The sequence below is a fragment of the Gavialis gangeticus genome, unplaced genomic scaffold, assembly GCF_001723915.1.
Source record: "Gavialis gangeticus isolate Ggan-Ray unplaced genomic scaffold, GavGan_comp1, whole genome shotgun sequence".
Classification (NCBI taxonomy): Eukaryota; Metazoa; Chordata; order Crocodylia; family Gavialidae; genus Gavialis; species Gavialis gangeticus.
Window position 1 is genome coordinate 123928544 of NW_017729024.1, and position 14084 is coordinate 123942627.

General features: G+C 43.1%; 1 protein-coding gene across 6 annotated transcripts in view; it reads right to left on the reverse strand.

The window, feature by feature from the left end:
• The window catches only part of KANK1 (KN motif and ankyrin repeat domains 1), a 218280-nt gene that overhangs the window by 150169 nt on the left and 54027 nt on the right, over positions 1-14084 (reverse strand). For 4 of the 6 annotated variants that reach the window (XM_019517654.1, XM_019517657.1, XM_019517652.1 and 1 more), the window contains exon 2: positions 1224-1363. The gene's annotated coding sequence lies outside the window, so the exon portion shown is untranslated. Of the gene's footprint in view, positions 1-1223; positions 1364-2120; positions 2189-2228; positions 2296-14084 lie in introns of those variants that run through there. The other 2 variants (XM_019517655.1, XM_019517656.1) reach the window with 2 other exon arrangements.

Genomic DNA, 14084 nt, shown 5'->3' on the forward strand with positions numbered 1-14084 from the left:
CAAAAAGCCCTGCTTTTAGGGGTTCATTATCCATACCTTGCTAATGTTTTGGGGAGTGTGAGGAGGGAAGAAGTGGGGGGGCTGTACTAACAACATGATTGTTTGCAGATGTCACCCCAAGTTTCATTTTTTTCTTTTTTTTTTTCTCTCTCTCTCTTTGTTTAAAAAAAAAAAAAAAAAAAGGAGCAACCAAGGTACATTTAGCTAATCTTGTTTTGGAAGAATGAAATGTGGATGTGCCTTATATAAATTTAAAATCTATATATTTTAAATTTTAAGCCACAGACATTTAGAGTAGCTGAGATGCAGTAAGTCTTTCAGCCAGTTAGTTACTGTGTTTACTAGAGTCTAAGACAAGGTTCCCCCCCATTTAACATGTTGCTGGGGGGGCCCTTGACCTAGAATGGAGCATGAGGGTAGTGGAGCAGGGGCAGGCAGGTGCTATGGCTTAAGCTCCAGCACCTACCCAGGGGCCAGGGTAAGGGGCATAGCTGCAGCTGCTGCTTCCTCCTTCCCCTCATCCCTCACCATGCAACCTCTGCTCCCCTGCCTGCCCCTCTCCACCCCTTACCCTTGTTCCATACCATGCATGATATAGCCTGGGACACTGAGCGCAGCCCCAGCCTGGCCCTGTAGCAGCAGCACGTACCCCACACAGTTGCTATGGGGACTGGGTTGGGGCCATGCTCTGTGCCCCAGGCAAGAAATCAAGCCTGCCAGCACAGAGCAAGGGTAATGGGGGGAGGGGAGAGAGCAGAGGCTAGAGGGTGGCAGGTAGGAGACAGGAAAGGGGCAAACTCCTTGACCTGCCCAGACAACCCGACTCCCCACTGCAGCAGTGAGAGGAATAAGTTAAATAAAGATGACCCTTCAATAATTCAATTATATACATGGAAAAATTCTAATAAAATTTATAGATTTTTCCATACACAGAATCTAGTTATTGCGCAGGGGGGTGTTGGTTTAAAATCCAGGGTCATCTTAGATTTGAGTAAAATATGACAGTTGCCCCAGTTCAGTCTCCACCTACTCACAGAAACTGTTTGGACCCTGTGATAACTGATCTTCAGGAAGTCCCCACGTGATTTTAGTGGCCACAATGTGTTCCTTTCTCCACAGCTTAAATGACATGTATTGATGGTCTTGTCTGACAAGCAATATGGATTTTATGTTAGTTTGTTGCAAGACACAGGCTAGTGTTCTTGATATAAAAGACACCTTACCTCAAAGATCTGTAACTTAAACTCTCAATCCTTTACTTTTCTTCAGACATTTTTAAAATAAAAAATGAAGCATAGGATTCAGTTAATTCAACACATCAGCATCCAACAGTGCATCCAGATCCTTGAAAGTAAACATCGTTCTGCAAGGAAGAAAGACCCAAAAGAGAGAAACATCCATTAGTGAGCTACAAGAGTCTGGAAATAATAAACATTTATATTACTGATACAGCAAAAATTGTTAGATGGGTCCTAAAAATCTTTAAAAAAACCCCACTCAGGACCATGTAAACTAACTGCAAGTGAAACGAGATATTTTGCTAACACGCTTTTTAGAAAAATAAGGGACTACTTGTACAATTAAATACCCAATACCTACAATGCTTTAGTAGTTTAGCTTCTTAGCTAAAACCATAACTATAACATTTTTAATATATACAAATAAAAAACATAGGTCCCTTCAACTGTATATAAAAACAGAGAGCTCTAAGCATGTCCCCAAAACAACAAGAATTTCCTACGTACCAACTATCAACCAATGCAGCAAGGGAGAAAAATATACTACAAAAACTACACACATACACACTAAACACAAGCACTGGGAGTAGTAACTTAGCACTGAACCCATCTCGTTTTAAACCTTAGAAGCATTGACTTAGAGGTGTTGCTGCTCAGCCTTAACTAAATCTGTGTGCATGTGAAAACCACAGGGAAGCATCGTACAGAATGCAGCAATTAAGTCTTCATAAGACTGGAGAGATTTTTTTCTGTTTGCCTCAACACTACAGCAACTGCTTACTTCTACCTTGATCATACAGGACTTGCACACATGCTTCATTTTACCCACTAGGAACACAGTCCCATAGAAATCAAGAGCTACTCAAAATGTAAACCTCATACCTAAATCTCTGGAGTACTGGAGCGTTAGTGTGTGTAGTACAACTCCTCTTTCTCTACAGAAGATTCAAAGATACATCACTTAGCTTGGGATATTTTTAATTCACTTACACATCCTTTTGAAGGGAAAGGGGAGTCCTCAGAAGACTGCATTTCACCACATACTAGTTAAAAATCCTTGCACAAATCAGTTCTCCCTTTCCCCCTCCCCCCTTGACTTTTGCTTCTGGAAATAAGTAACCAAGAGCCAGGTTAAGATTCCACGTTTACAGCCTTTACACAGAACAAACAGGGCTGAGTTTAGACTGGTATTGGTAAATGGAAGGGACCTAAATGCTTTCCAACACCTTCTCTTGCAATTTGACACAGCCCTAGAGGGGAGGGCAGTGCTATGTACCCTTCCTAACCAAATTTCATCCTGGGGCTTCTGCTGGGAACAAACTACACACAGGCAAAATCTGTTCAAAATGCAGCTGGAGCACTTGACCTGTGTGCATGGGGAGGAGAAACAACAGGGAAAAAGAGAGAAGAGCGGTATAGCCAAAAGCCATGCAAAGCAATTTTGAAGGAGAAAAAAAAAAAGCTGTTTGCATTCAGCTTGTAATTCTGAAGCCTTTATCATTAGAAACTACACAAATTATACTTTAATCTGGAAAGATGATGAACCAATTTACTAGGCAGTCTACTAAAACCATGCGATTCAGCTTTAGTGGAGTATATAGGCAAAAATCATAGAAAAGGAGGTTTGGAAAAAACTTCAGGAGATCATTTAGTTTAGGGGCGGGCAATTATTTTGGGCAGAGGGCCACTTACTGCGTTTCAGCAAGTGATCAAGGGCCGCATGACAGGCAGCCCAGGGCAGATTAGTATTAATTTTCTAAATTTTTTTAGGGGCCCCATGGGCTGGATAGAATGGTCTGGCGGGCCGCATTTTGCCCACCCCTGATTTAGTTCAACCCCCTGCTCAAAGCAGGACCATCCCTAACTAGATCATCCCAGCCAAGGCTTTGTCTAGCCAGGTCTTAAAGACTTCCAAGGAAGGTTAGTCCAAGCACGATAAAAAGTCCTTAACAAGTTATGAGCACTCAGGAGTCAGTGTCCTGATACCTATGCACTGTCCTTTGTTATCAGTCCAATCATTACTTTAATCCTAAACTAATTAAAAATCCCTCAAGCCTTCATTCTTCTCAAATGCTACATTTTATTTAAAAATGTATGACAAGTCACCCTTTCAAGTCTTAGAAAGAAGTTACATTTTCCTAAAATTTATAATAAAAAGATCAAGTAGGAGGGACTCTCTTGATCCACCCACCACCACCAGTAAAAAAAACCCAACCAAACAAACAAACAAAAAAAGATACAAAAAAACCCCCAAACAAACCACCCCCCAAAACAAACAAAACAACAGAAACAAAAACACCGACCTTGACCCCCCTCTCCCACCAGCCAGAGTGCACTCGTTTTACTGGAGTGCCGCTGCTCAAATTTAAGTTCCAGAACTGTGAAATAAACTGAAAAATCCTTCCCCCCTCCCCTCCATCTACTAGGTTTGATAAAATATTTCTTTACTATGCATCAAAAGTACTTTTACATTACATATATACTATTTATATGTATCCTCTGTGAGAGGACAAGAAGCAATCTATGCAGTCTTCAAAAGCGGTGATCTAAGAGCAGCAGTTTACATGAGGTATTAGATTAAGAGCTCCGCTTTCAACATCATGGTTGTATAGATAAATTAAAATGTGTATCCCAAATCAAAAGCATTCAGCTCAAAAGTAATCCAGGTATTTATTTTTCTAAGCACATCTACAAGAAGTGTTTATGGTTTTCTATAGTGTTTGTTGGTTTTCAGTCAGCATATGGTTGGCTTATCCTTCAAAAAGGTGCTTTCAAGTATTTATTGGTGTAAATAAAAAAAGCAAGCCATGCATTTTTAAAAGTTTGTCAAAAAGCCTCAAAAAGTCAAGCTAAATACAGTTGGAAAGGTTGTTGCTATTGTTATTCTGATACGGGCAGTTACATTCGGCAGCCAAATAGAAAAAAATGCAGTACAAGGCTCTAGCTCCATCAGTTTCTAGTCCTTTGCTCCCTACTGTGGCTCTCCCCAGAAGATAGGGTGCTCACAGATGTGGAAACCAAAAGCCAAAACCAAACAAAACCAAGAAAAAACTCTGCAGTGTTTTACCTGAAGAGGAATCTCGTCAGTTTGACCTGGCTCTCTAAGTGCCTGTATAACTCACGCTTCGGCAGGGCTTTTTGGTGATTCTGTCTAATAGCCGATTCAATCAACTATTATATAAAAGCACCAAAAAGCCCTGTTGAACTGCAGAAAAGTTACACAGATGCTGGGCAAGCTGGGTCAAACTGATACAATTCCTCTACTGGGCATATGCTGCAGGGGCTTGCCGAGCTGAAAGTCAAACGCCGTTTTGGTTTTTTCCCCCCACATGTGCAAGCACCCATTCGTTCCAGTTTAATGCCTTTCTCCTTCTCTAGGATGAGGAACATAGTTGACAATTCTCCTCTGGCACAAAGCAACTTCCTATCATATGGATATAGATATAATCTGTGCAGAAGGTGGAGCTTTCCGAGGACTGGACCAAGATGAAATCCCACAAGAATCAAGAAGCACGACAAACACTGCAAGGCGTTGTTTAACTTCACCTCCTCCAAAACAGAAAAGGTTTCCCCATCAGAAAAGACCCACAAACTCTCAAGATATCAGTGCACAGAAGTTACTCACTAGGGATCAGGGCAAGTTGACATGGCCTGAGCAGGACAAAGAGGGGAGGAAGTCAGAGCTCCCTCCCACCCCCCTTTGTGGGCCCGGCCCAGCTCCCCACAGGATCCCATCAGGGGGAAGCAAAATATGGAGGGCCCCCCAATCCCCATCCCCCAGCTCAGGCCGAGCAAGTCAGCAGCTCTTGAAAAGGAGCAACTCACTGCTGCTGGCTGGCTTGCCCCTCCCTCCTTGATGATGACAGCCCTGGGGGTGGGACTAGGCTGCATCAGCATAGCCCTAATTATGCAAAAAATAAACTTCAGGGAACACAAGTTCCCCATGGCTCTCTAAAGTAGTGCACCTTCATCCACATTTGAGGAGGGTTAATTATTCGTGTGATCAACCACTTTAAAAAGCACTCTGCAGGCATGCACATGTGTCACTGCACTTTCAGGTGGCTGATCATGCGAAAAAACATATTTTCCGTCTGCACCCATACTGGCACAGCATCTGAAACAGGCCTCAAACAGTTCAACAACTGAATACAATGTGAAACTTGGAAAGTTTTTAAATCTCTTGCCCCCCACCCCACAACAGAAGTAAAAAATTATATCTGAAGGTACCCACTTTGACACAACCGCTGAATAGCAGACATATATTTTTAAACAGAAGTGATTAACAAACTGCAAGGGATATTCAAAAAGTGTTTTGCTTTAATGGCATGAGATCTACTTATTGCTCAGGGAGTAAGTTAATTGTACTGGAGGAATGGCTCTGAAGGAATTCCCAGAAGACGAGAAAGAACTTATAACCAATGGCAAGGTCTACAGCAGGGGTGGGCAATTAGGCAGCCAGGGGCAGATAAATATTAATTGTCTAAATTTTTTAGGGGCCCCACGGCCCAGATAGAATGTCCTAGCGGGCTGCATGTGGCCGGCAGACCGCATTTTGCTCACCCCTGGTCTGTCACCCACATATGGAAAGTCTTTCCTTTGAGTTCTTGCTTGGCTTTGAAAGCATTCAAAGAACACACTAACCACTGCCCTGCTGTAGCCACGTATGTATTGCCAGCTATCCAAGTAAGTGCCAGTTGCATAGCACCCTCCATAGAAGCTACAGACTCCAAGGCAGGAGTTCTCAATTCGCAGGCCATGGCCCGGGGTCGGCTGCCAGTCCACAGCACAGTCAGCTGTCAGACTGGAAGTGACCAGCAAACCGCAGCCCCCCAGAGCCAGCCAGAGAGGGCCCGTGGCAGTGACGGGTTTGCCCCCCCCCCGCCCAGCAGGTGGGGATATTCTTACTCGTCTTCCAACTAGACATTCTGGCCATGGTCACTTCCAGGCCACAGTTTGCCAAGCCACAGAATAAAAAAAAAAAAAACAAACTTTGGGAACCCCTACTCCAAGGGTTTTGTTGTTGGAAGGGATGTGCAGAAACAGGGGAACAAGTACAGGATCCTTATGGACTGTCCCATAGCAAGATGTTGCACTGGTACAAAATCTCAGATGGACTGATCAGAGCTCCTGTTAACACCAGAGCAGCTAAAGATGTTAAACTTTTCCAACTACTCAGTTGTTCTAATAAAATATATCACATCTACTCAAAGAACCTTGTCCTTAGACCAACATGGCTACAACCAAAAACCCAGCAAAGATGTTAAATAGCAGTCCTGAAGAAAGTGAGGGCAGGCACTTGACTATGCTCAAGGTATACAAGTATTCAAAATGGAACGGAAGTAAAATGATGCCACTATGAAGTGTTGTTATGACAACAGGTTAACATGGGACCAAAAGTAAAATGCGGCAAAATCTTTTTTAAAGTTTCAGTGACAAAAGATTTCTGACAAGCTTCTTATGACTTGATGAAATCTATACTTTTAAGAAAGTGTTCAGTATTTGACTAGACTACTTATTATTAGAAAGAATGTGCTGACAATGAAAAACAACAAGCAGGGAAAGAGGGAGGGAGAGGGAGAAAGAGAAAGGAATCATTTCACTAAATATTTATTACACCTTGTAACCAAGCCCAGGACAGCCTATTAAAACAGAGCAGAAATGAATTAAAAAAAAAGAGTCATTTACACCATCAAGTGGATGGAAAAAGGCTACCAAAACCACAATGATATGCTTTCACCCATTTAAACAGGAGGTGGGAATGACTATACTGTAAGTGAACATACAGTTTCAGATTCTTGGCATCCACAGGCTGTATGGAGATATTATTTTGTTGTTAGGGATGGTAACAGCTAACGTGATTTCTCTCTTCTGAATCCCACCCCACCCCCTTTAAAAATTGGGACAACAATAACAACATTTTTGCAGACAGGATCCTATTACTTTGTGTCTTTAATTATGGTCTCTCACAAGGCTGCATAGCTGAAAATCTTCTGCAAAGCTCAGCTACATGAATTAATGCATGAGTTACGTTAGCAACAAAGACTAATATAGCTGGTGAATGGGTTACACAAACTGAAATAGGACCTTGGGTACAAGGCTGTATTCTCAAATTTCAGTTCATTTACATAGAGTGAAGTTTCAGAGGGAGAGAGAGAAAGGACAATTTCACCTTGTTCAGGGTTAGCACTGGAACACAGAAACAATCAGCTACCTTCCTGCCACACAACTGGTTTCAACAGGTACCTTTTTCACCTTGTAACATATATGCACTTAAATTACATTATTAGTCTAGGCAGCAACACTACCTGTATTTAAAGGAGCAACCACTGTTTTTAGGCAACATTACCCATCTTAGCCCTGCACCACACCTTTTTTGTGGTGGTAGGGGGAGAAGGGGTATGTGGGAGTTGACAACACAAAAAAGGACCCACTAAGAACTATACAGCTGAAAGCAAAAACATTGAAGCGTTAAAGTTGATCTCCTGAGTTTGCCAGTTAAATGCACTGGTTCCTTGCTTTTTTATATATGTGTATATAGACACACGAGATCTTTTAGCAAACGCATGATTTACTGTTAAAATAAATACTTAGCCTAAAATTCAGATGATTAAAGGATCAGTTCACAGAATATAGGACGGAGTGACAGAAGCAAAGTGAACAGGAGCCTTTAAATGAACAAGGACAAATATTGAAGTTGATGCATACATAAATGTTAAAGAAAGACAGGCATGTAGACGTCACCTTGATTAGTTTTCTACTCCAAGACATAATGCTTTAGTTAGACCAGGGGCTCTCAACAGTTTTTGATACAAGGCACCCCTTGAAAAATGCCAGCTCTTAGCTTTCATTCATTTCTCAATTACAGGGAAAAACAAAACACAAAACAAACAGCAATTCTTGTCACAAAGACTTGGCCAAAACCATATTACTCATGACGGGTCACAACATTTTGGATACTCCAGGGTACTATTTGAAATTTCTGGGCAAATCCTTATGAGCAGGAAGATGCGTTTCTCCAGGGACATGCAGCAGTGCACACAGGTGGAGTAGGGGAGGCTGGTGCTGGCCCCAGCAGTCTTACCTGGGATTCTGGGGGCCTCCATGAGCTGCAGTCACAGCGCTCCTGCAGCAGAGAACCTGGCTGACAGTCAGAGCATGGTTCTGGCCACCCAGGCTCCGGTTTGGGGTGGCACATACTACTGCCATGTGCACTGCCCTGCTTTTCATTTGGTGTGGGTATTTTTGACCCCAGGATCTCCCAGAGTCAAACCTCCCTCCCCATCCTGCACCACAAAGTAGCAGAGCAGGGAATGCCTGTATGTGAGGTGTCTGGCACCACAACAGGTCTGCAGCACCACATACCACACATCTGCACTCATCTGGACATACCCTATGGGTTTTTCATGGGAATTATCTGTAGGTGGTTGCAAGCCTAAGTGCCAATGAGTGGCACCCCATGACATACAAGGATCTTGCAGCACCCTAGCTGAGAATCCTCGATTTTAACTCAAAATTTTGTTGTTCCGTTATGCCACACAAACATCTAATCTCGGTTCAAAAATGCCAAAGAGTTTGCATCTACAGTTAAAGAAAATTTGCCCAACATATCAATTAAGCTTATTAAAAAGGACAGAAACCACAGGCATTCAATACCCTGGAGTTTTGCTGCCTCAAAAAGAAGATGCAAAATACTCGACTCCAATTAGATATACAGACAGAAGTCCAAGGTAGACCCTTTACAGTAGTTACCATGCTAACATCACTACACTTGCGCTTGGTGATGCATATTAAAAAAAAAAAAGGTATTCCATTCCAAAAGTCGCCCTTCCAGAACATCCAATATTTCAATACTGCTGCTAGGACACTAACATCAGGCTGCTAATAAAGTTCCATCTACACTCAAAGCAGTGTTAACTATGAAGTTTCACTCCCACACATTCACACACTGTATGCTCCTAAAGGGCAGCAGATCCAGCTGTTAAAAGGGAATAACAGGACATCAGTGCCAAGCTACACACCATGAGTTCCCTTCCCCATTTCCATTTTTTCTAGTCAGATCTAGCTAATCTATTATTTTCCTAAATGAGCAGACTATTTAAAATTAGAAAATTCCATTAATAAAAGAGATACCCATCCTCCATAACTTAGTGAAAGTTTAATCAGGAAAAACCTGTGTATGTTAGAGAGGTTATGAAAACGCTTTCCCCATGTAAAAGAAACATGAGACATATTCTATAATAATTCCAGATGCTGTCTAGTTTTGTAGAAGTCCAATTCAGACCACAAAGAAGCAATTACAAAACAGCTAGGAGAAGAGAACACAGAAAAAAAAAATCCATAAAAATTGTCACCCACAGGACTTTCACACATGCTTCATTTTACACACTAAGGACAGTCCCATAGAAAAATCAAAATAGCTCTCTGCCCAAAGAGAAAAAGCAATGGAAGAACCCACAGTTCTGGACTACTTTTCTTCTAGATACATCCCATGTACGACTGCTTGTCCCATCTAGTGGACTGGGGATGCTCAACCTTCAAGTCCAGCCTGGGGAGCCACAACATCCAGCCCACAGGGCTCCCCCATAAGTAGGAAAACTTGGCAGTGGGGAAAGAGTGGAAGCTCTGAGGAGGGAAGCACCGCACAGTCAGATCTATCCTCTCATGATCGGGGCTGGGCCCATCCTCCCCACATCCAGAATAGATTGAGTTGCTCCCTAAAACACTTTGGTCTAGTTCCAACATGTGTCTGAATCAGGGCTGCTCTGCACTCTCCCCCAACATGTTCAAGGCAGGTCAAGGCTGCTCCCCCTTCCCCTGTATGTCCAAACTAGTGCTGCCCCACCCCCATCCTGGGTGATAGATCAGGGTCAAGCTGCACAACCCCACCTCCAAAAACGGACAAAATTTAAAGCTTCTCTATGTACATATAAAATAGGCAGGTCATAGAACAAGGCAACATGAGCAAATTCCCGACTGAAGACTGATCTCTTCCAATCGCAAGTACATCTACTGAAAAGGAAGCAGCACAGGAATCCCACTGGAAAGCTTTGCAACCATGCTTTAATCACACTAATGTGATTTGGAGTACTTAGAGATTTTTCATTTGCAATGTCCCTAGCCATCCTTAACTTAATTATTGTCATACCACAGCTTCCATCTAATACAGCCCAACTTGGGCAGGACTTGCTAGGCAGTTTCTACTTGCATTTCCCCATGGACATAGAAAAGTTCATACATGTATTACTACACCAATTCTATGGTTAAAAAGCACTGCCACTGAAAAGGCAAACAAGGTTCTTCGGGTAAATCAGGTGTGTTTTATTAGACCAACTAAAATAAAAGATAGCAGATTTTCCCAAAGAACATTGTCTGCCTATGTCCTTAGACCAACACGACTACAACCAATACCCCTGCCACTGAAAAAAAAACACCAAAACACAATACCACACATCGACAAGCTTTTTCTTCAGTGGCTATAAATAGAGATCTTGAAAGGTATGTTTTATTTTTTAAAGAAATAGCTTTTTTAAAAAAAAGAGTAACAAAAAAATAAAAAAGCTAAAAAACTTACAAAGCTGTGAATCCACAATGACTCTGTACTACACTAATTTAACTGTAATGCTTGAAAAAGTAACATGACCTTTCTGAGAAGGTGGGTGGTATCATACAAGTTGAAACATTAGAAAGTTCAGGAGTAATTAGTTTGGCTATTTGCCAGACTCTTTGATCCATAAGCTAAGTATGAAATTAATGGAAAAGTCACTTTGACACTCAGATTACATCCAAACTATCAGTTAAGAGGAATTTTATGAGACTCAATATGAAAGAAAGTGTCTTATACTTTCACAAGGGTTCCAATGAACTTTTATATTTCAGCTCTCCACTGTACTGTTGTCAGCTCAAAACAGAGCCAGCATTGTGCTAGAGGAACTTTCAGCCCTTCGTTCCATGACCAGAAAAGAAAAAAGAAAAATCCTTATGCAGTCACTCTGTCCTGATACAGTCAAACAACACTTCTGCACCTATTTACGCAGCAATGCAAAGGACACCAGCCAGTGCTTGTTTCCATAAAAATCACCACGACCAAGGTAGGCACATTTATTTTTCTGATTTCACAGAATCATAGAAAATCAGGGTTGGGAGGGACTTCAAGAGGTAATCTAGTCCAACCCCCTGCTCAAAGCAAGACCGTCCCCAACTAGATAAAGCCTTGAGTGGATTGATATAGTCAGGTCTTAAAAACCTCCAAGAATGGAGACTCCACAACTCCTTGGTTTATCTGTTCCAGTGCTTTACTAGCCTCTTAGTGAGAAAGTTCTTCCCAATAACCAACCTAAGCTTCCCTTGCTTCAACCGGAGACCATCGCTCCTTGTCCTGTCATCTGCCACCACTGAGAACAGTCCAGCTCCCTTCAGGAACCACCCTTCAGGTCACTGAAAATTGCTATTAAAACCCTTCCTCCATCTTCTCTTCTCCAGACTAAATAAGCCCAGTCCCCACAGCCTCTCCTCAGAAGTCATGTGCCTCAGCACCCTAATCATTTTCACTGCTCTCCACTGGACTCTCTCCAATTTGTCCACATTCTTTATGTAGTTAAGGGCCCAAAACTAAACAGTACTCCAGATGTGGCCTCACCAGTGCCAAACCTCAAGGGGAAGAATCACTTCCCTTGATCTGCTGGCAATGCTCCTGCTAAAAAGTAGCAAAGAAGGCTAATGGCATACTGGTCAAAAAAAAAAAAACCAACCAACCACTCTGTTGGCTCATATTCAGTTATTGTCCATTGTAACTCCAAAGTCCTTTTCTGCAGAGCTGCTGTTTAATTGATCAGTCCCCAGTCTGTACAGGTGCATTGGATTTTTCCATCCTAAATGCAAGACTTCGCACTTGTCCTTACTGAGCTTCATAAAACTCCTTTTGGCCCAATTCCACAATCTGTCAATGTCACTCTGAATCCTAGCCCTACCCTCCAGCATATCCCCTACTCCCAACAGCTTGGTGTCATCTGCAAACTTGCTGAGGCTGCACTCCATCCCTCTTCCAGCTCACTGATAAAGACAATGAACAAAACCGGCCCCAGGACCAACCCCTGGGGCACTCTACTTGATGCCAGCTGCCAACTAGACATTGAGCCGTTGACTACTCCCCTCCGAGCCCAATGACCAAGCCAGTTTTCTATCCAACCCATATTTAATTAGCTTGTTTGAAATAATGTTGTGGGAGACTGTATCAAAAGCTTTGCTAAAGTTAATGCATATCGCATCCGCTGCTCTCCCCACATCCACTGAGCCAGTCACCTCATTGCAGAAGCAATCATGTTTGTCAGCAACAACTTCCCCTTGATGGATCCATGCTGACTTATCCTAATCACCTTCTTCTCTTTCAAGTACTTAGAAACTGATTCCTAAAGAACCTGCTCCATGATTTTTCCAGGGACTGAAGCGAGGCTGCCCAGTCTATGGTACCCTGGATCCTCCTTCCTTTTCTTAAAGATGGGCACTATATTTGCCGTTTTCCAATCATCTGGGACCTCTCCTAAATCACCATGAGTTTTCAAAGATGACGCCCAGTGGCTCTACAAATCACATTGTCCAACTTCCTCAACACCCTTCGGTTCATCTCGTCCAGCCCCATGAACTTGTACATGTCCAGCTTTTCTAAATGAGTCCCTAACCTGTTCTTTTGCCACTGTTGGCTGCTCACCCTCTCCCCAGATTGTGCTACCAGGTGCAGTAGTTTGGGAGCTGACCTTGCCTGTGAAGACTGAGGTGGAAAAGGCAAAGGCATCGAGTACTTCAGCCTATTCCACATTCTGTCATTAGGTTGTCACCCCTTTTTACTAAGGGATCCACACTTTCCCCAGTCTTCCTCTTGTTGCTCACATACTCTCGTCCTCTAATTAGCATGGCTCTCCTCTGGACTCTCGAGTTTCTCCACATCCTTTCTGAACTGCAGAGCCCAGAGCTGGATATGGTATTCCAGCTGTGGTTACACCAAGACCAAGTAAAGGGGGAGGATGACTTCCCAGGTCTTGATATGCATCTGAAGATGCAGGCCAGAGTTGTCCGCTTTGCAGGCTGTGGCACCACATTGGTGGCTCATGTTTATATTATGAGTCAATCATGACTCCCAAGTCTCCTTCAGACAGTGCTAGTTAGCATAGCATTGCCAAGCCTGTTCCATGACTATGCGAGGACTTCCAATTCTTCCTGCTCATTTCCCAGGCTCCATGTAGACACTTATGGTAGCTAGCCGATTGCCCAACTTCCTCAGGAAGAATAAGGCCTCTCCTGTTGCCCCTTCCTTGCTTTTTCTCCAGGTCACCCACTTCCCCCAGGGCTTGTGTTTCCATCCCCCAGAAAACCTAGTTTAAAGCCATCTTCATTAGGTCAGTGAGCCCATCTAGGAAGATGTTCTTCCCTCACTTCATGAGGTGAATCCCTCTCTCCCTAGGGATCATTTCTCTTGGAACAACATCCCATGGTGAAAGAAGCCAAACCCCTGCTGTCGACACCATCTGTGCAGCCACGCGTTCATCTGCAGGATGTGTCCGCTCCTGCCTGGGCCCTTCCCCTCGACTGGAAGGATTGAGGAGAATGCCATGTGGCATCTGTCCCTTTTACTCTTCCACCAAAACCTGTAGTCACTTTTGATCTGCTCAGGGTCATCCCTGACAGTCTCATTGGTGCCGATGTGGATAAGCAGCATGGAATAGTAGTTTCATAGTTGGTAGGGTCGGAAGGAACCTGAGCAGATCATCAAGTCTGACCCCCTGCCATGGCAGAAAAGAGCGCTGGGGTCAAACAACCCCAGCAAGGTGTTCATCTAGCCTCCTCTTAAAGACC